This window comes from Schistocerca serialis, chromosome 5 (assembly GCF_023864345.2).
Source record: "Schistocerca serialis cubense isolate TAMUIC-IGC-003099 chromosome 5, iqSchSeri2.2, whole genome shotgun sequence".
NCBI classification, from domain to species: domain Eukaryota; kingdom Metazoa; phylum Arthropoda; class Insecta; order Orthoptera; family Acrididae; genus Schistocerca; species Schistocerca serialis.
Genome location: NC_064642.1, coordinates 701,590,285 through 701,613,553, shown reverse-complemented (window position 1 = coordinate 701,613,553; position 23,269 = coordinate 701,590,285).

Below are 23,269 nucleotides of genomic sequence, written 5' to 3'. Positions count from 1 at the left end.
TTTATGGTAAAAGGAAAGCTAATTCAGTGCAAATGAAACTAGTTAATAATGCAAAATATAAACAAAATATCACAATGTTAAGTATTTATTTCGGGAAAAAGTTCAGTTCGAAAGTGTGTCATTTATTGATTGGTTACTCATGAAAAACGCGGACTAACGCGGAAGAATAATTTTTTTTCTATTGGCCTTAAAGAAAAATAACCGGTCAGAACAGAGCATTCTTCACGCGCTTTTGCCTTGGAGATATAAAATGCTTACAGCAGTCTAACGGAGTCGGAGCCCAACCTTTCAATGGTATGAGCTCCAAAGAAAGTTATAATTTGACGGTTTTTGTTGTGCTTCATGTTTCAAAAATGTTTTAAAGTGAAGGCATATTTATTACGGTGTGTTTTTTTTTTTTTTTTTTTTTTTGGAAAGTACAGATTTTTTAAGTAATTTTGTGTGTGACAAAAGAGAGTACTTCTGTATATTCAGCAGAACGGTGACTAAAAACTTGAGTGCATTATACTCCGATAAACTTAATAATATGGCGAGCATTTTCATTTAAGAACAATCCATGCTTAGTAGCTGTTTAGATTTAGGGAAAAACGTGACCATAAATTTGCTAACGTGAATGAAAGGGTTGTGCATGACTGTGTTAAGATTAGCAGGGGATTGGAAGTGAACGTGTACATCTCAAGTTTCAGAACATACCGAAGTTTTGCCAGTATTTCCACATTTCATTCAGAATTAAGACCCTATCCCGATTCTTAAATAGTTATATTGTATGCAGCCTGGAGTGAGTTGCAGTAAGGTAGATTTCTGCTCGGCTTTCCTACCGCCGGTCTGCTACAACGAGTTCACAGGTAGCTGCAGCTCATGGTCCAGTCATATTAATGTGACGAACACCTACGTTCGGTGTCAATGTGCAATAACCACTCACAGACGGCAGGTAGCAGCACTAGCAGTGGAGAGTCTATAAAGTGTGTCGGGAGAGCGGAAAACAGTGCAGTCGTTGTTGTAATACTGAAAAGGAGCTCTTTGTCTGAAGTTCAAAAGGGGCATGATCATTGGATTTGGAGCCTAGGGTGGAAGCACACAATGGTCCCGCAAGGTTCCAGTGGGATCCCGCAAGGTTCCATTTTACGGCCCTTAATTTTTCTTGTGTATGTCAATAACCTTTCATCAGTAACATTACCAGATGCTAAGTTCGTTTTGATTGCCGATGACACAAACACTGCAATAAATAGCAAATCAAGTGTAGTCAGCTAGTAAAATATTTGTGGACATTAATCACTGGTTCCTAGCCAATTCTTTGCCACTAAACTTTGAAAACACACACTACATGCAGTTCAGAACTTGTAGGGGTAGCCCCACGAGTATATGCCTAACATACGATGACAAGCAGATAGAAGAAGTGGACAGTGTGGATTTCTTGGGATTACAGCTTGATAATAAATTCAACTGGGAGGAGCACACCACAGAACTGCTGAAGCGTCTTAACAAATCTCTATATGCAATGCGAATTGTGTGACATAGGGGATATAAAAATGAAAAAGCTGGCATACTATGCTTACATTCATTCCATAATGTCATATGGGATTATTTTTTGGGGTAATTCATCAAGCCAAGCTAAAGTTTTCTGTACACAAAAACGTGCAGTAAGAGCTATATGTGGTGTGAAATCAAGAACATCCTGCAGAAGCCTCTTTAGGGAACTAGGGACACTGACTACTGCTTCCAATATATTTATTCCTTAATGAAATTTGTCATTAAAAATATATCATTTTTTCAAACCAAAAGTTCAATTCATAGAATCAATACTAGAAATAAGAATAAACTTCACAAGGATTTAAAGTCACTTACTCTTGTACAAAAAGGTGTGCATTATTTAGGAACACACATTTTCAGTAACTTGCCAGCAGCCATAAAAAGCTTAACAATCAATGAAATTCAATTTAAGACAAGCCTAAAGGATTTCTTGGTGGCCAACTCCTTCTACTCTATTGATGAATTTCTCAGTAGAACCAACTGATTTGTGTGTGTGTGTACAGGGTGTGGTAGATAAGTAATGAGACTGGCCGCCGCGCGGCGCCCCAGTCGCTCGCAGAGCGGTCTCCACCTGTACGTCACGTGGTGGGGGATCTGAGCTAACAATAGAACCGGTTCGCAGTCGCGTCGGAGCTCTGGTGCAGTGAGGGTCGAGCTTCGCGTATTACGTTGTTTGTGTGCCCGTGACACTTGTGAAAACGCTGAAGATGGATCGCTCGATAGAACAGCGGTATGCAATCAAATTTTGCTTTCGCTTGGACAAAACTGCTTCGGAAACTTTTGCTATGATTACGGAGGCCTACAAAGAAGACTCCCTATCAAGAGCTCAAGTGTTCCGGTGGTTTAATGAATTTAAAAACGGGAGGGAATCCGTTGAAGATATGGAACGATCTGGACGCCCTTCAACGAGTTGTGTGGATGAAACGGTGGCCAAAGTGAAAGAACTCCTGGACTCCGACCGTCGTTTAAGTCTCAAAATGATCGCCGATGAGGTCTCCGTGAATAAATTTACGGTTCACCAAATTGTTACGCAAGATTTGATGATGAGGAAAGTTTGCGCAAAATTGGTTCCCCGAGTGCTCACCGCCGAACAAAAGCAACAACAAGTGGACGTTTGCCGTTAGATGTTGAATGAATTGGAAAATAATCCACACTTTTTAGACAACGTAGTAACAGGCGACGAATCGTGGACATTCCAGTACGACCCGGAGATGAAAGCCCAGAGCTCGGAGTGGCACACACCGGCATCCCCGCGGCCGAAGAAAGCAAGAATGTCAAAGTCTCGCATCAAGACAATGCTGATTGTGTTTTTCGACAAGCGGGGGTTAATTCACAAAGAGTTTGTCCCTCAGGGGAAGACTGCCAATGCCGAATTCTACAAAGAAGTCCTTCAGCGATCGCACAGAGCCGTCAAACGGAAGCGACAGGACCTTGCTCAACGCTGGCGTCTCCACCATGACAACGCTCCGGCGCACACAGCGTTCCTTGTGACGTCCTACTTGACCCGAATTGGATTTGAAGTTTTGCCACAGCCACCATACACCCCTGACTTGAGTCCTCCTGATTTCTTCCTATTTCCGAAGGTCAAAAGATGCCTGAAGGGTCGTCGTTTCAACGATATTCCGAACATCCAACGTGCTGTCACGAAGGCACTAACTGGGATAACTCAAACGGACTACAGTGGGGCCTATGAAGCTTGGAAAACGCGCTGGCAACGTTGTGTCGACGCCGAAGGCGAGTACTTTGAAGAATATTAACGTTTTGTACAAATTGGATCAATAAATTTGTTTTTCTAGACTGAGTCTCATTACTTATCTACCACACCCCATATAAGTACAATATAACTTCTGCACAATTTCAGTGCAGTAATATGTTCATTGGAAATAAGTATTATAGTAGTTTTACTACATGTTTATTACCTTATAAATAAAAAACTATTTTTATTTCAAATTCAGTGCATTAGTGTTTGTAAAATGATTCTTTCATATCGTATTCATCAAAAAAAAATTACAATCATTCCACTTGGGACATGTGGAAGGTACATAAGCGTATTTGTTTCAGCTGTAAATATTTGTCATGTATTATTGTTTTTCTGACATGTTCTACATCCTGGAGGGCCTCCTCACTAAGGGTCAATTGGAATGAAAGCAAATCTAATCTAATCTAATCATTTCCGAAACGGCTGTGTTTGGAACCTGTTCACGTGCCGCCATGATTCAAGCATACCATGCAGGGCAGAATGGCGCTATGCAAAACCGGCGCCGAAGCAACTGTGGTGCATCGTGGGTTTAGACGACAGGGGTGAGCGACCACTATGGAGATGTGTACGGGCGAATACAGTGCAACCATTGAGCAACTGACCACCTAGATGAACCAAGGGGTTACCAGAAACGTCTCCTCAATGACTGTTCAGGGAATTTTGCTGCTTATGGGCCTCCGCAGAAGGTGCTTTGTCCATGCACCCATGCTGAATGCTGTTCACCGGGGACAAAGGCTGGAATTTGCATGCAATGGACGTTCACCGAGTGCCGATCTTTCCTGATGAATCACGTTTTACACACCATAGAACGGATGACCATTGGTGTGTACGGTGTGAAACGTCTGGAAGCAAATACTCTGGATGCATTATGTTCTGGGAAATGTTTTTGTGGCATTCCCTGCGTGATCTTGTCATTGAGGAATGCACAGTGGTTCAAATGGCTCTGAGAGCTATGGGACTTAACTGCTGAGGTCATCAGTCCCCTAGAACTTAGAACTACTTAAATCTAACTAACCGAAGGACATCACACACATCCATGCCGGAGGCAGGATTCGAACCTGCAACCGCAGTGGCAGCGCGGTTCCAGGCTGTACGCCTAGAACCGCTCGGCCACTCCGACCGGCAATGCACAGTGGATCAACACGATTATACATCTCTCCGACCGAGCGAGGTGGCACAGTGGTTAGCCAACTGGTCTCGCACTCGGGAATACGACGGTTCAAACCCGAGCCCGGCCATCCTGCCTTAGGTTTCCATGATTTGCTAAATCGCTTCAGGCAAATGCCAGGATGGTTTCTTTAAAAGGGCACGGCCGACTTCCTTCCCCATCCTTCCATAATCCGATGAGACAGTTGACCTCGCTCTTTGGTCCCCTTCCCCCAAATCAGCTAGACAACCAGCATCTCTCGTGGGAACCATGCCCACCCCTACAGGTAGTCTGTTTTTTTCTCAGGACCATAGCATCTACCAGCAGGACAGTGCAACGTGTGACACAGCTCGCAGTGTGCCTAAGTGGTTCACCAGGTTGAGTTTATCGTACTCCTCTCACCACCAAGCTAAATCAGTTAAAGGTCCACCTCGATCGGGGTGTTCGCGCCATGGATCCTCAACCAAGAAACCTAGCGCATCTGGTCAGCGCGCTAGATCTGGCATGGCTCCTGTTACTACCTTCCAGAACCTCACTGACACTCTTGCTGCACGTCTTGCAGCTGTCCTCGCAGCAAAATTTGTTTTAGGCATATGACAGGTGGTCACATAATGTGAACAGATAGTGTAGTATCCAACATAGGTCCTTGTTGTGGCGTAACAAGACAGCTACGCCACACTGAAGTAGCCGAAAGACACGCGTTAATCTCACGTAGGCTAGAGAGAGGTCTGAAACAGGGTACGTAATGAATGGTAGCAAGGAAAGTACGTAGCTGCTATAATACTTAACTTTTAATCCATCATTTGTCTACAGCATTCCTTGATGATACAAGTGAGACTCTATCTGAAAATGGTTAATGGCGCCTTGCTAGGTCGTAGCCATTGACTTAGCTGAAGGCTATTCTAACTGTCTGCTCGGCTAATGAGCGAAAGGCTTCGTCAGTGTAGTCGCTAGCAAAGTCGTCGTACAACTGGGGCGAGTGCTAGTCCGTATCTCGAGACCTGCCTTGTGGTGGCGCTCGGTCTGCGATCACACAGTGGCGACACGCGGGTCCGACATGTACTAAATGGACCGCGACCGATTTAAGCTACCACCTAGCAAGTGTGGTGTCTGGCGGTGACACCACAGTCCTAACTTGAGCAAAATGTTTCTGAGAATGTAGATTTGGAGAACAGTATTGTGTGATAATGAATAATGGACTATGAGAAAAGTCGGAAGTAAGAGACTCGAAACGTTTGAGCAGTGTTGCAACAGAAGGATGTTCAAAATGAAGTGGACTGATAAGAAATGTAGAGGCCAACTACAGCATCAGAGAGAAAATAAGGAAAACGCTAACATAAAAAGGGGACCATGTAATAGGGAATGTTGTAAGACACAGGGGAATAACCTCCGTGGCCCTAGTGGGACCAGCAGAGGGTAAAAACAGTAACGGAGGAAACAGATTGGAATACATCCAACAAATAACTGAGGACATATGGTGGAAGTGACATTCTGTGAAAGCAATACACAGGAGACGAAACCAGTCAACAGGATGATGACTCAACAAAAGAAATTAAAATTAAATGTTAAGTTACCTATTACACCTGATGAACAGCAAGAAATACACAGTAAGGATGGATACACAAATATCAGTTCCATTTCAGAAAACCTGTCCACGCCATGTAGTTGTAAAGTTGGAGAAACACCAAAAGAAGGTTAAACAGTACCGCCAACATGCATGTAATCTCAATTCAAAATGTGGTCGGGGAATGATTTAATAAGCATACCGGTCAATGTAGACAATGTCACTGAGCTACATCCTGGAGCATAGCACAGTATGGGATGAGATCATATCACAAAGACGTTTGGTTTTTCTTACAGGACGTCAAGGGTGCCTCCTACCGGCTGCAAGTGCAGTCTCTGCCAGTGTATATTGCAGGCTCGGTGTCTGAGGACACGGATACAACATTCCTGTCCCAGTCACTCAGGGCTGAAAGTGTCCCTGTCTGCAGCGGAATCGCCGTACCTGTAGCGGAGAGTTGTGGTTGTGAAGACCAGCTAGGCGTTGTCGTTTGATGCCTGTAGTTGCGTTGTGTCCTCTGCTAGTGTTGGGGGCACCGTTATGGTCTGGAGCCAGCTGGTGCTGGTGATCCGATTTCTAGGTCCTCGTTTGATGCCTGTGGTTGCGTCGTGTCCTCTGCTAGTGTTGGGGACACCGTTATGGTCTGGAGCCGGCTGGTGCTGGTTGTTGTGTCTAGGCAAGACAGCCTAGACACAATGAGAGGAAGCCGAAAGGCACGCGCTTAAACTCACGCAGGCTGGCGTGAGGTCTGAAACAGGATACGTAATGAATGGTATAAAGAAAAGTACGTAGCTGCTGGAATACTTTAATCCACATTTAACTTTAATCCACATTTGTAGAACATCGCTCTTGATGATACATTAATAGAATCTCAGTATCAATTGAATACGGCGCCTTGCTAGGTCGTAGCAAATGTAGCTGAAGGCTATGCTAACTATCGTCTCGGCAAATGAGAGCGTATTTGTCAGTGAACCGTTCCTTGCAAAGTCGGCTGTACAACTGGGGCGATTGCTAGTAAGTCTCTCTAGACCTGCCGTGTGGTGGCGCTCGGTCTGCTATCACTGACAGTGGCGACACGCGGGTCCGGCGTATACTAACGGACCGCGACCGATTTAAAGGCTACCACCTAGCAAGTGTGGTGTCTGGCGGTGACACCACACTGGTGATCCGGTTTCTAGGTCCTTGCTGGGAGTCATTGGCACTTGAGGTACCGCAGGGAAACATGCTTCAGCGTCGCTGGATCTGTGGTGTGATTGCCGTCTGTTTCTGTCTAGTACCTAAAGTTATCTCTAGCCAGCTCCTGGGCTGGTGGTGATTAGCTCGAGGTGGAAAAATTGTTCAAATGGCTCTGAGCACTATGGGACTCAACTTCTGTGGTCATAAGTCCCATAGAACTTAGAACTACTAAAACCTAACTAGCCTAAAGACATCACACACATCCATGCCCGAGGCAGGATTCGAACCTGCGACCGTAGCGGTCGTGCGGTTCCAGACTGTAGCGCCTTTAACCGCTCGGCCAGTCCGGCCGGCTAGCTCGAGGTGAAAGCCAATAGGCATGGGCATAGGTGGTTAACATGTAATGCCGTGCCAGCATGGCGCTGATGGGTTCCCCAGTGAACATCTTTAGTCCCCAGACGGCTCAAATGACGCCTGGTAGAATTGCTGTGGTACTGTATGGAGCCCAGAACTGGGTCAGGATTTTGACTAAGGGTGTGGCTGACATCATTTTTCACGTTTTCACTTTAAAGAGACTGACAAACCGCTAGATTTCACCAATGGATGCTGGGTGGAACAGCGCTGTGATCAGCTGCATTAAGTCATTCTCGCATTAGATATGCCAAAACATTCTATCTGTGAGCTAAGGGCCTTTTTCTGCAACGATCGTTTCTGGGCTGCTTCAGTAACGCATATTTTCTGCTCATCTATCACAGGAATGAGCACGCGATACCACAGTAGCTGCAGCATCCACCACACATGGTATCGTTGTGGGATTGCTGACTGACTTGATGCACCGTTTTCAAGGCAGAGGACTGGTGTTACCGGACGTCCCGCATTTCCAGCGTAGTTCTAAATGTCCCGCCGTGATAGGTTCTGTCCCGTATTTCAATATTGTTCCATTATTATTACGAAATCTTTCGCAATACAGCTGGCAAGTACCTAATATCTACACACGTACCGCATGAAAGATACCACCAGCTCGGCTATCAGTCTACGATAGTGGCGGCTGGAGCCGATATTCACCGATTCCCACCCACTGGCGAGGCGCCGCCTGTCTCTGTTTGCCTCCGTCTGTCTGTTTAACATTCTTCTATTTGTTTATTATCCATCTCATTCCCTTTCCACAATTTATGTTTAACATTTTCGTTCGTTTGCTAACTCGCTTAAATGCTACGTCCTTGTTAACAACGCTGGAAGGATTTTAAATTCCATTCTTGAGTGTCGTTGTAGTTTAAACCTTCGTTCATTGTTTGAGAGAATTGCTATGTGTTGTCTTGTTACACTTGTGAATTACTTCTAAAACTATAGACAGAATTAGTGATTTAAGTGACAGTGACACAGATAATTCGTCTATAACTGGTGAATTACTTTATAAGAAATTCCCTGAACGGGGGAAATAGCTAATCCTGGTTCAGACAAATAAAAGAAAATTCATACAAGACGTACTGTCGCCTGTACAATTAACATTTCTCTTGCTCCCATGAAGGCGTTGCCGATGCTAAACAACATGCATTTATTAAATGTCCTGTTGTTAGCAACAAAACTTCAGCTGCCTGATCCATATATTTCTCGCCACCTGAACCATCTGCCTCGGAGCCGGACAAGATTACTGCTGGAGGACTCCCATTTTTTTATCACACGGAAGAACATTCTCTTAGTTACAATAGTATGGATTTTTTACACAAATTATTGCCATATATCTGCAGCGATCCAAGAATCTCTCAAAGTTTTAGCTGAGTTAGAACAATAGCGGAAGCTATTATATACGAAGTATTGGCCAAAGAGTCTGTTAAAAATATTTTGAAGACCATCGAAGAAAAAATCTGTACTTTTTTATATAGAAACAGATGCAAGTAAAAAAAATGAAAAAAACAGAAACATGTCTGCACATTGCTTACGGTTCTTTGATTATGAACTAGGGTTGTAAACCATCTACTGGAATTTGTAGATGGTAACGCTGAACAAGTTTCGAAGTTTCTAATAGACACATTTGAGAAGAATGGATTATTATTAAATAAAGTGTCGGCATTCGCCGCTGACAATACTAACGTAAACTTCGGTGGAAACCATTCCATTTATACACTTCTTTTAGCTGAAAATCATAAAATTGTCAAAGGTGGTTGGCTCGTCCATATTCTTCACAATTCTGCAGAATACGGTACTGATAAACTGGACGTGGATATAGAAAGTTTGATATTTAAAATATACACTCACTTCAGTAGATTTGCGAAGCTAAGAGTAAACTTGCAACTCCAGATGGAAGTGAATCAGATGCACTGGAAGAAATAATAAAACATGTTGCCAAGTGATTTTTATATCTTGGTCCTGCTGGCGAAAGAGTAATAAAAGTATGAACTGCACTAATATCTCATTTTCTGGAATTCCGAATTGAATGTCCTCGTCTATTAGAAAAGATAGTCACATATCAAGAAGAAGAAGAAGAAGCAGAAGAAGAAGAAGAAGAAGAAGAAAAGATGCTTTGCCGTATTTCTCGTTTCTGTATAACTTAATGTTTTCGGTAGAAACAGGAAGATTAAATCAGGTTCTCTATCAGTTGTTGATATGTATGCTGAAATGCACGGGATTCACGAAATGGTTGAGCAAAGAATAAAAGACAACTTTTTCGGAAGTAGGACAACAAAAATAATGGGTAAATGAAACACTAGCGCAAAAGAATCTATTCTGATCGATTTTTTGCAGTTCTGTTGTTTCCAAGATACTGTTTTTAAACTTTAAATCACCAAGAAGGTGCGAAACTTTTAAGGATCGATCAACTGTATATTGACTCCTTTTCTTCTTCACTAACATACATGAGCTACATGGAGCTGGCCCTGTGAAAAGCAGCTAACACTAAGGGGCATGCCCTCAACACGCAGCTTCTGGCCTTGTGCTTAGTTTGTGGTCACAGAGTAACATGAACTCGCTGCGAATTGTGCATGTTTAAAGTGAAATGGTAAGTTGTTAAGAATAAGCGGGATTTTGGGTATCACACCCGATAACCTGCAACACTTCTCATTAAAATTTCCGCTTCTGTGGTATTACATTGGAGAGAAGTAACTTCAAGCCTCTGTGAGTGAAGAGTTCTGATAAGCAAGATAATGCATGGCGCTCTTGTGCCTCACTGGCTCAAATGGCTGTGAGCACTATGGGACTCAACATCCGAGGTCCTCAGACCCCTAGAACTTAGAACTACCTAAACCTTCACTTTCGGAAGGAGTCTTCAAAGAGTGATGTTCTCGATCTGGAGCAAGTCTCGCCTCATGATACTTGAGACCGCATTGTCGTATCTTCCAGCCATTCTGGCATATTCAGAAAGACTCGGTCGTATCCTAGGCAAGTTTCTCGTAAACAAAACTAAACTAAAATTACGAAAATTTAAAATGTAACGAGTAGGCAACCGAATCACATAGCAAAATTAATATCTACATTCTTCCTAGCAAAGAATGCACACTGAGGTGACAAAAATCATGGGATACTCCCTCATACCGTGTCGGACCTCATTTGCCCAGTGTAGTGCAGCAATTCGACATGTCATGACCTCAACAAGTTTTTGGAAGTCGCCTGCAGAAATATTGAGCCGTACTGCCCCTATATCTTTCCATAATTGTGGAAGTGTTACTAGTGTAAGATTTTCCGCACAAACAGACCTTTTGATTATGTCTCTAAATGTTCGATGGGATTCATATCGCGCGCTCGAATTGTCCAGAATGTTCTTCAAACCAGTCGTGAAAAATTGTGACCTGCTGACATGGCGCAATGTCATCCGTAAAAATCCATTATTGTTTGAGAATGTGAAGCACATTAATAGCTGCAAATGATCTCCGAGAAGCCGAAAATTACCATTTCCAGTCAATGATCGGTTCAGATGGACCTGAGGACCCAGTCCATTCCATGTGAACACAGCCCACACCATACGGAGCTTGCACAGTGTCTTGTTGGCAACCTGGGTCCATAGCTTCGTGGTTTCTGTGCTACACTCGAACCCTACCGTCAGATCTTACCAACTGAAATCTGAACTCATCCAATCACGTCATGATTTTCCAGTCGTCTAGGGCCCAACTGACATGGTCACAATCCCAGGAGTGGACCTACAGGCGAAGCGTGCTGTTAGCAAGGAACTCCACTGTCCTAAAAGATAAGTTCATCGTACATCCCACATTGATTTTTGCTGTTATTTCACGCAGTATTGCTTGTCTGTTAGCACTGACAACAACACAAACGTTGCTGCTCTCAGTCGTTAAGCGAAGGCCGTCGGCCACTGCGTTGTTCGCGGTCAGAGGTAATTCCAGAAATTCTCAGCAAACTCTTGTCACTGTGTATCTCGGAATACTGAAAATTCCCTAAAGACTTCCGAAATGGAATGTCCCACGCATCTACCTGCAACTAACAATCCGCGTTGAAACGCTGTTAATTCACGTTGTGCGGCCATAATCAAGTTGGAAACCTTTTCACATCTATCATCTCAGTACAAATGACAGCTCCGACAATGCACTGACCTTCTGTACTTCGTGTACTCGTTACTACCGCCATCTCTATATGTGCATAGAGCTATCCCACGTCTTTTGTCACCTCAGTGTAAATAAAACCTGTCGAAAGAAGCAAATAGAGGTCGTTAAGTTTTTAGCACACAAATCTAAATCAATAAATTCGTATATCCAAAGCAAGTATATTCAGTGTTAGTTTGTATTCGCAAAGATAAAATTTGGGTGCTTATAACCGTCACTGACGTTAACTTCCAAAAGGACTTTCCTCACTAAAATAAAAAAAACGATTCTAGGAAAGAAGTCAAATATATATGCAAACCTGTCGAAAGAAGCGAATCAGTAAATGCATACGTCCTAACCTTTAGTTTGTATTTGTAAAGATAAGACTGAGGCTCTTGCCTCTCTCACTGGCGCAAACTTCCGAAAATACATCTACATTGACTTAAAAGACTAATAGCCCCATCTGTAAGTTCTTTAGTCTACTGCGAAACTAACAGCACCAACTTTCGGTTATTGTTTTTCATGTTCCTATTATGATGAAATAAAGATACCTGCGGAAATTCCACGAAAAGTCGTTCTAGTGGTTCTGGAGACTAGCGTGTTCAAACAGACGAATAGACATTCACGACAGGTTTAGTTAACACTTTAAATCGCTATATATTTTTTCCTTGATTAGATTTTGATGCAACAAAGCCAGCATTTTGCCCCAAGCTATCCTCAAGTCACTTGTGCAACCCCGTGAAAATATGTCAAGTACTTTAGGAGATTATTGTGTTCAAAGAAACGGTTTTAGGTGAATACTTTAAATCACGATTTAGTTTAAATAAAGCCTAAAGTTGCCACAGTTACTCTCCGTTGCCTGTGAAAACGCCGTGAAAATTCATCTAGAGCTTCTGTAGATTAGGGTGTACAAAGATAGAAATGGATGATGTTAGACAAAACTTTAAATTAAGGTATCTTTTTTTGTTTTTGCTTTTTTGTGACACGATTTCGATGAAATAAAGTCTATACATTGCCATAAGCTAGACCCGTGTTACCTGTGAAAACCCCATGAAAATTTGTCTAGTAAGTTAGGAGATTAGTGTGGCATTATATATTGATACCACGCCGCTATCGTGTCACACTAGGTAATAGAATTGCAGGTTTTCGTCCAACGACTGTGGCGGTTGTGCGGGATCCAGTTGACCCACTGGAGCACATCTGTTGAGCCACGTTGCTAGGCTATGAGCGCCCTCTGCCGTCACAATGTGGCATGGGTTGTAGCATCGACTCAGCCCGAACTGTGCTCGAAGCCATATCGCCACGTGACGCAGCGCAGGTGCCGCCTAGTCTCGCCTCCAACATCATTGCTCGTGCTTCAGTACAGACACTCTTTCATGTGACCTCAATAGTTGGACCGTATTTCTTGTTGTATCATTTGGAGGAGTCATCGTATGCTTCGAGAAATACAAGTTAAATAAATCTTACGTTTGTTGTGTTAACTTGTTCGCTAATCATTTCTTTTCCTGTCCATCTATCCTAAAAATACGGTTGTCACACCACTCTGTTGCCCACCTCTCCTTACCGTTATGTACAAAGTCATACACAACAATTAGCATGTTCAGACAGATATACGCGAGGGGTTTACTGTTTTATTATCAGTACAGATAGATTGCATCACGCACTACCCATCCGCACAGGACTTGTTGCAAATGTGGGAATGTATACAATTATTCTTTGATATATTACGTTGAGCGAGAAGCCGTTACACGGAAATTTGTGTATCAAACGACCATTTTATGCGGCTAACTTGTAAAGTCGTAAAAAAATTCATCGATAAGCGGTAAAACCTTAGTTTCGAAGTGGTATTGGCAAGGTACTGATCTGTCACTGAGGAACAGTGTTGACTGTAGTATTAATAGGTCGAAATTTTATAGCCTTGACGAACTCTGCGAGGAAATATAACAACATCGATTTTCACCTCCTGACCAAGAGTGCAGAATGGAGAGAGCAGTACAGTCTACAGATAGGAAATATTGACCTGCGTTGAAGAATGGTGGGCTCTCCACAAAATGTAAGCGTATTCAAATTAAACAAAGAATTTTCTAACTTACTCTAGTCATTTGATCCAAAAGAAATGTTTCCTCAATGTCGGTAAATAATGTTAATATATGTTTCAAAATTGTCTTTAAAAGTTTACAAATACGATGTTTCCAGCATTTTTTTTACTTTCTGGCTGCTTTTATTTGGCTAACAGTTTGTATTTGAAAGCTGCGCGAGGCGCTCCTTTGGTCTTTTCACGTCTTCCTATACAGTTCTCTCTTCAGGATGCAAGATTGCGCACTTTGGCATGGCTCAACATTTTACAAGGTGAAAAACCAGTGGCATAAATATTGTTTCACATAATCACATCTTTTACACTGTATACTGTTGTCAGCAGGTCTGCTTCATTTGATGGATGCGTTCTTGTTCTAGAAATCCCTCTCTCTAGCAATCAGTTCTTATGTTCCTTACTCGACGTACACAGTCTGGGCTTAAGTAAGTTTCTAATTTATTTCTAAATAATATGTCTGAAACGCTGGTACTGTCTGCTTTTACTTGTAATACAAATATTGCGTTTGTATTTCCGCAGCGGCGATTAAAAAGCACGGATAGAATGAGCATGAGTTAAGAAACTTTTATTCAGTGTTTCTGCAGCTCTCAACGTTCGGATTTATTCGCAATCGTTTTGTCGAATACGAGAGACAAACAGTTTTCTTTGGAAGGAAAAGACCTTTAACAAAACTTTCGTCTGTAAATGATTTCGTCACCAGATACAGACCGATGTTCTCACATATCCCACGCTCTTGAGATGCTGATAGCAGATATTTTCTACGCTACTTTTCAAGGCACTGGGATAATCACTGTAGCTTGCTCCGCAGTGTAACTGCTGATAAATGTTATTTATTAAATTGTTTATTTTCCTCCCGTGTTTTAACATAGAAGGTCTGTTTTTAATATCGCGGATATTACAAATGAATACCTACATATCCTTATTTAAATGAGATGTCAACATACAGTTATGACCTTTCTTATGACGGAGCGTGTACTTTTTTTTAAGTCAGAGCTTATTCAATGTAGAGTCGAAACAAAGGCTCTTTTCAGTGGCACAGAAAGAGCGGACGAGTGATGTGTAGTTGAGATCTTTAGGGCGGTTCCGCTCTGCTCGTCAGAGAGTGGCTTAGCCTAATTAGCTAACCTGCAGATGTTGCTTACGTCATCACGTAAGACCGTCAAAGGCTTCTCTGCACGAATACGTCTGCAAGGAATTTCAATCTGGTAGGTTCTCCAGGCTGCAGATTCGCTTTTGATAAGACACGGCGCCTTCTGTGGTACCCAAATGCGCCGGGTTTTCGACCATTGAATCAAAAATGAACCAGCTATATGTATGCTTTGACTGCCTAATTATGCGTGTGTACAGCGAATAGTAAATGGAAGCCCGTATAGTGAAAAATATTTTAATAACAAACCATTCAGAACTTTTATAAGCCCTTAATATCTCTGATGACATATTTTGCTTACATTTACTACCAGATATTCAAAGAAAACTCTAAAACCACAATGAAGTCTCATACCAACATGCATAGTGACTTCGGGATTTAACTTTACAGATAAGGCACATAGAAAAGCTTTCAGTTTCTCATTAGTTTGATGCATCTGTCAGTGTTACTGTAAAAGGGAAGAAAAATAACACTCTCATTAAGGATCGAACTCCACAGCTACACAGTAGTCAATGTAGTGTAGATTCAGGGAAGACATGTCGGAGTATATTCTGCATTTAGTAAACCGACATCTCCCCACTCGATCATGAGACACACTTAGAACACATTTTTACAGAGAAGGTATAGTTTAAGAGAAACGTCGCGTCATCATTTTCGAAACTAACGGAAGGTATGAAGTGTAATTCTGTTCATTAAAAGCCCGTTTATAAGGAATTGCGAAATACAAGCAAGTATCCAGGTCGTCGCGAAGCGCGATACCTTGGAGTAATAATTGATGAAAAATGGAACTACACATCTCATATCGAAACCATTACACTACGCGCAATAGAAACCTTAAACAATCTCATCAACATTGGTCATAAAAGATTTCACCTGCCACCTGCTCTCATCAAATTATATCACAACAGCATCCTTTCATCAATAGTAGGTTATGCGTGTGGGGTTTGGACCCACAGGCTCACGAGGGTGATGCCGGCCATGGCCGTGAGAAGGGTGCAAAGAAACATGATAATGCGGTCTGTAGGTGCCTACAGAACGACACCTGGGGGGGCTTTATTGGTGTTAATGGAATTATGTCCGTTAGACATAAAAATAAGGGAACAGGCCGCATGGTACTGGGTGACTAAGGGTAAAATAGATAAGACAAGGGAAATATTAGGGGTCCAGGTAGGAAACAAACCTGCCATAAAGGTAAGAGGGGAAGAGTTATGGCAAATATCCTGGGAGAACGAAGAAGCTGGCAGGAGGGTCTTTCAGTTGCTGCCAAACATCAAGGAACGACTTGGGATGACCTACTTCGAGCCAAGCAGGGGACTATTGCACTTTCTCACGGGACATGGACCATGGAAAAAGAGCTACACCAGCGTGTGACTGTGGCGTTCAGGATGGAACACCGGAACACATCATATATAACTGCCCGTTATATGATGATGTGGCGCATGACCTGCGATCGCAATTACCAGATCACGACACTTATGCCCTGATACGACGTGCCGATACCTTTAGTATCCTTAATAAATTGGCAAACGAGGTATCACATAAGGTTTTGCGAGAATTCCTAAGAAATCAAGAAAGATGATATCGACCCGGATTAGACCAAGATGTACTCGCCATACCGCCGGGTGCGGAGCAGGCCAGTCTCCCTTGACTGGAATCCGCCGCACTACTGGACTAGGACAGCGAGTGCATCACCCACCAGGCTACGACAATTGCACTCAACTTAGACTTAGAACCAATATCATTATTAGTAGTAGTAAATTCTAGAACACTAACAAATAGGGACTGCAGCGAAAAACCAGACTTGGCCAGCCCAGTGCCAGGGGCACGCTCACATGGGTTTAGCTCAGTGAGCAGGCCTTACAATCGTAGGTTTGTAATACCAACTGGCACACCTGTAATCGCTGCAGAATATAACAGAATAATAGGATAGTCTAACAGATTAACCTTGTCCATAAGTTAGCCAGTTAAAATACTAAAAATAGTAGAACTTGCTGTATTTAGAAGTAGTATAATACATAGACCCACTAATTATTAAGGTGGTGGGTTATCTTTTGTATTCTTATAAAGTTGTAATGTATCGTGTTAATAAAGTTTTTTTTAAAAAAAAAAAAAAAAGTGTCCAGGTTGCAGTGAACATTATTCTGTGTAGCGCCGTTTCACATTGCCGGCCGTGGTGGACGAGCGGTTCTAGGCGTTTCAGTCCGGAACCGCGCGACTGCTACAGTCACAGGTTCGATTCCTACCTCAGGCATGGATGTGTGTGATGTCCTTAGGTTAGTTAGGTTTTTGAGTAGTTCTAAGTTCTACGGGACTGATGACTTCAGATGTTAAGTCCCATAGTGTTCAGAGCCAAAGTCGTTTCACATTGTCTAAAAATCAGCTCTCGTTTTATTAGTAGGTATTTTGAATACCTTCTGTGGGACTTTCAGATTTTTGTGCCCGTGGCAACAAACAGCATGATCAGGAGTAATGTTAGGCAGGGTTTCCCCCTTTCTCCACACTTATGAAATATATTTGTTGATGAAGGAATTGAACTATTAAAACAAAAATTCTAATTAATGGACACAATATGAGAACCAATCCATTGCTAAAAATTCGCTGGTGAGAAAGCTCTATCTGAGGAGCAATTAGGAACTGAAGTACGAGATGTAGAGACCGACAACAAAGATCACAAGACTAACGCTTGGTCTTTGCAACATGACAGTGATGTGATAATAGTATATAAGACAGTTGACACTGTAAGACATCGTGGTCTCCTGACCTTCATTGCTTACATATTCTGCCCTCACAATCGTATTCCGCACATCAAGACGCTTCATTCGAACCCAAACTCGATAAGATAAAGTCAATGATGTACGAATTCATGTAAACGATATTAACAAGTAAGCGCACCGTGGTTGAAATACTTGAGACTGGCGTACACACATACATTCCAGACACGACGGTCACAGAAGCTTTTAGATCGGGAGAGAAACCGCACAACTGGACGCCAGTCCCTTCAGAGGACGACCCAGCCTACGCCGGCCGGTGACCGCCCGTGTAGCGGACAGCGTGGGCCCAAGTGAAAGGGGGGAGCAACCCCATGTTCAGCTGAAAAGCAAATTCCGCTACATTGTGTGGGAGCGGCCAGCCTACGCATTCTTTACACATAACACACAGTTTCAGAGATTTTCACAGGGAGACAGCAAATGTCAAACGCCAATGCTACAGGTTTCCGGATTGCTCGCCTTAAACGAAACGTCATTCTCCCACTTTAGAAGAGCAATGCTGATTGGCTGACGATACTTCTGACGCCTTGAGCTGAAGGAATAATGGAAGAGATCGAAATATATACCCCTTCACGTCTGGTGTGGAGAGGCGCCGTTCTGTTGTCGCTCTTGGAGCGAGGAACAAGTCTCTCCTCAGTACTTCACTGGGAGGGCACCTCTGTCGAGAGCGAATCGAAGTGCTACTCTATATTGAGTCCTTGCAATTATGCATTGTTCACTGTGTTGGCCGACACACTTATTGTGCAGTGTGAATGGTCAGAGTTACAGTTAAATGCCTGCAAGCGAATTTTGAGTGGCATTGTGGTGGACTGGTTATCTGACTGGTGTACCACGCCAGTAGTTAGACTAGGGGGGAATAGGAATCCTTGACTTCATCAAGGCATAGGAAGAGTCTGATTGGTGAAGGTCAATCCAGACAGAACGAGAGTTACCTTATTTGTCAGTAGCGAGCGGCGCAGGCAGCAGTCATCGCAGCTTACGGTATTGTGCACTACAGCTATTGCGAGCCCCATTTTTCCTCCACAACAGTACACTTCACTGCATTTCACATGCAACAGCCTCGACCATACCTAGCAACATTCTAAAGGATAATTATTCAAACTGAGTAGGCGCACCTCTCAGCCATTCTGCCAAGTCAACAACCATCTTAAACTTTGTATAGAAATTTCATTAGCGAATCCTATCCTTGCGAGGTAACTTCACATTCCGAAAAGAACCAGGATATAACTTGTTCAATTCATAACTAAAAGTACCATTGTGATTTCTCAGAATTTTTGAAAAATAAATAATAACTTTCGGTAGTTTCATGTTTTTCTTACACTAACTATCACTACTCCAGTACCCAAGTATCCCACTAGTTATGTAAGAAATTTTGTGAATTTTTGTGTCATTTCCCTACAGCGAACAACTCCAGAAGATATTTATTGCTGAAAGTTTTTCAGGCATTTCTCTTTAGAACGTTAGGAGCGTCTGTCTGACTTCTGTAGTAGTGTGGGGGTGGAAATTGCATCTTGCAGGAGCCACAGGGTTTGGTACATCTCAGATTAACCCGTTGTGCAGAATAACAGATCAATCCCACACCTCAGAACACTCATATTGGGGAGATAACCAGACTTTGTCACCTTTCATATCTTGTTCGGCTAAGATCGTACACCTTGATAGTAAGGATGTGACCAGCCTTCTTAAGAGCGGATAACCCTTCAATAACAGGATTGCTTACCGGATCTCCCATGATACTAGAAATGCGGTACTCAAATTTCAGAAAAAATACATGACAATGAATATTTCGTCATTTTCTTACCAGTTGAAAGCTGCGTGATAAAATACACTTTCGGATTTACTCACAGTTTCAAGTAAGATGAGCTCTGCAATGGTCACCAAAGGCATCCTACATTCAGTATCGATCAGTCACGCGGCCTCTTTGAGATCTGTCTTTGGGGTGTTGCTGCAACGTGTTTTCACGTGTGATGAGCCGCTCGGTCTTTAGCCAGTCAGGGATGTTCGCGGTAGACCGGTCCAAATGGCTGTTTGTATTTTAATTCGCAGCGTTTCCTAGTCATCGAAGCTAAACATTTCGGGGGCGTCTCCCGCAATGTTGGAGATTTTGGTGAGACCACTCATTTTCTTGTGGTTGTTGTAAGACGGCTCTGACATCATTTTACTCTTGTGGTATAAATAATTTCACAGCTGTTTGGAAATCATGCCACATTCAGAACTGGAAAGAAACTAAAACTTGGTTTCGTATTCAGGTACGGAGCATTGTAATGCCTCAGAGCTCGCATGTTTTACGTAAGCTGATAGCTGATTGTGGAGTCCACTAGTATTTATTCAGTCCGATGGATTATGCACTCACAAAGAACTCTCTGAGTGCGAGTTCGCAAAAGGCCAATAATGTTTACGGGATTCGACGCCCCATACAGGCGTGTTCAAATTTTAGACTAAACGATTGTTTTTGATGCTCTTAAGTTTTCTGGTGTAAAAGTAGGTGAGAAAAGTGTAATAATTGATTTGTTTTAATTGTTTGACTGATGCCGCGAAATTTCCCTTCCAAGTGACTCACAGATCACTGAACTTTTCACGGTTGGTAACATTTCTCATTTTCCCTCCAAATCGTGTTGGTGTTAGTTGTCTGTGTACATGCTTTGAAACTGTGTTTGCAGTAATGTCTTATGTTTCTGTGGTGTACTTCAGCTTGTTATTTATTCTATGAATTTCTTGCTACATTAACAAGACATTATATAGCTTGTGAACTTGCATGGTTTTAGATATAGGGATAAATCGTGGAGCTTCCAAAGAAAGTGACGTTATAGGGAAGACAAAAGATGTTTCATCTCCGAATGTTTCGGCTTTGGTAGCACTTGATGCTGAAAATCGTTATACGCAGCAAGAAAGTGCTGACACAATGAAAATATCACAGAAAACTGTCAGCAGAATCAAACTTTTACTGCAGAAAAGTGGTGAATACAAGCCAAATACGAAAGTAAAATGTAGATGTAAAAGAAACATCAGTCCTATAACAACGAGAAGACTTACAAACGTGGCAACAATGAACGATAAACTTACTTCTACAGACATGAGTCATCAGTTGAAAGGTTTGGGTATTGAAGCTACACCTGTGACAGTGAGGAGGAGGCTGTCTGAATGTGGTTTAAAGACATGCCGACCAAGGACAAAACACTAAAGCACACCTGCAATGAAAACCAAAAGATTGCAGTGAACTAAATAACTACAGGAGTAGAAAAGTGAGGACTGGGCTAAGGTATGTGCAATGATATGGTAAATTAAGTGGGATTTATCTCCAAAGTTAGGAGTTTTGGCTTGAAATTGTGATGTTTTATTGATACTGAAAAAGATATATTAGAATTTTGGGACTACTGAGGTCTCCTATGCTGCTGTTCCCAACTTTTCTAGCTTGCAATTTTGTACACATGTTTCAGGTATGCTTCAGCGATGAATCTGGATCCACTGTGATGGAAGAAAGCAGCCAGTATGTTCATCACAGACCTGGAGAAAAGTTCAAAGCTGAGTGTGTGCAGTTTTTTGTGAAGCATCCAACTTCCGTTATGGTCTGGGGTGTGATGTCCGTGAAAGGTCCTGGCACACTACACATTGTTGAAGCGACAATTAGACAAGAACAATATAAAGATATCCTTGAAAAGGAATTTTTCTCCAAATAAATGAGTGGTTTCCTAATAAAAATGCCATTTTTACGCATGATGGGGCACTTTGTCACAAAGCCAAAAGTATTTCCAAGTACTTGGAAGAACAGCAATTGAAAGTGTTGCCCTGGCCAGGGAATAGCCCTGATATGAACCTAATTAAAAATTTGTGGACTACTGTGAAACAGAGGATAAGGAAATTTACAATAACCACCTAACAAAATATCATGAGGAAACTAGAGGAAATCTGGTACCAAGACAGTACTATTAAAATGTCATGTGAAAAGTTAATAAAAACTATGTCATACAGAATAAAAATGTTGATGCAGAACAAAGGCATTCATCCAAAATATTGAGTGTACAAATATAATCTGTATGTGGATGTAAATGTGTGATTAATGTAAAGTTTTGGAAAAAATGTCATTTGCCTAATAATTTGAACACATCTGTGTATTGTCTGTTTTTTTGTTTTAATGAGAAAAATTTTAATGCATGAGACGAAGGGTGCTAAGGGGCTCGATCCCACAACCCAGGCACAAAAATGAGCTGTACTGTATGTGTCAGTGATACTTATGGTTATCTCCTTTCGAAGTGAAAAGCATGTATCGTTGTATTACGCATACTTAATCGTTTGAAACACTTGTTCAAATGCCTACGACCAAACTCTGCACGCCTCGTGATGGCGTATAATGGTTGTAACATGCTCTTTTGTAATGTAGCCCTTTGTAATTATATAATACCAGCATTTTACGTAATATTTTTACCTAAAATTATTATGTTTATATGATCAATGCAGAAATAAGGTTTAGCTTTGAACGCAGCCTTGGTGTCATGAATGATGACTACGTCGGATGATGTTCAGTATCGTGCAATGTAGCGTTTATTTAATGCGTTACTGTGGCATTGATACGAAAGGTTACTGTAGCTGTAATTGTTTAATGTCTTTCGCCTTATTTTATTTTAGGCAGTATACGGCTAACATTCAGTAATGAACAGCATATTTTAGGTTTTAGTATTGACTCCTTGTATGTAAGGTAGTAATGCTTGGTACCATACCCGGCTACTAAAATACAGGGCTGTGTACAGGAGGGCGCGCTGTGTCGTCGCCTCCTAGATTTGTGTGTTCCATGCGGGAGGCTACATTATTTAAAAACTCTGTCAACCCTTCATTCAACGTAAGATTGGTACATTCGTTTGTATGCCACGTTATTTTGCAAAAAAGAAAAACTGCCAACATTTTCTGTAATGTAAATTTGATATTTCTTTACCTTAAAATCTTATCAATAAATAGACAATGGTTGCGGCTACGCCGTAGGAAACTAATAGGCAGCCATGTGCGCATGCGCGTATGTATATGCGTGACACCAACAAAGATGTCCTGTTGACTATTGTAGATAATATTTGTCAGTTTGGTTGTGTCAGTAATTAGTAAAGGACGCATAGGATAAGATCAGTGAGGGAACTTGCTGTCCACTGTATACTTTACGATGCTCTTTGGCACCATATTGTAGGAACAGTTACAGTTAATAGCAACGTATGGTTCAAATGGTTCTGAGGACTATGGGACTTAACATCTGAGGTCATCAGTCCCCTATAACTTAGAACTACTTAAACCCAACTAACCTACGGACATCACACACATCCGTGCCAGAGGCATTATTCGAACCTGCGACCGTAGAGGTGGCGCGGTTCCAGACTGAAGCGCCTAGAACCGCTCGGCCACACCGGCCGGCAGCAACGTATGACTACAGGCATGTGAGTACCTATAATATCAACTTATATACTGTTTGTAAACATTATTGCAGTTTTTGGGTTTGTAATTTGTCAACAGGTGTGTCAGCCCAAAACCGGTAACCACTACAGCAGCATTTTATATCAGTGCAACTGAGAGGCACAAAATAAAA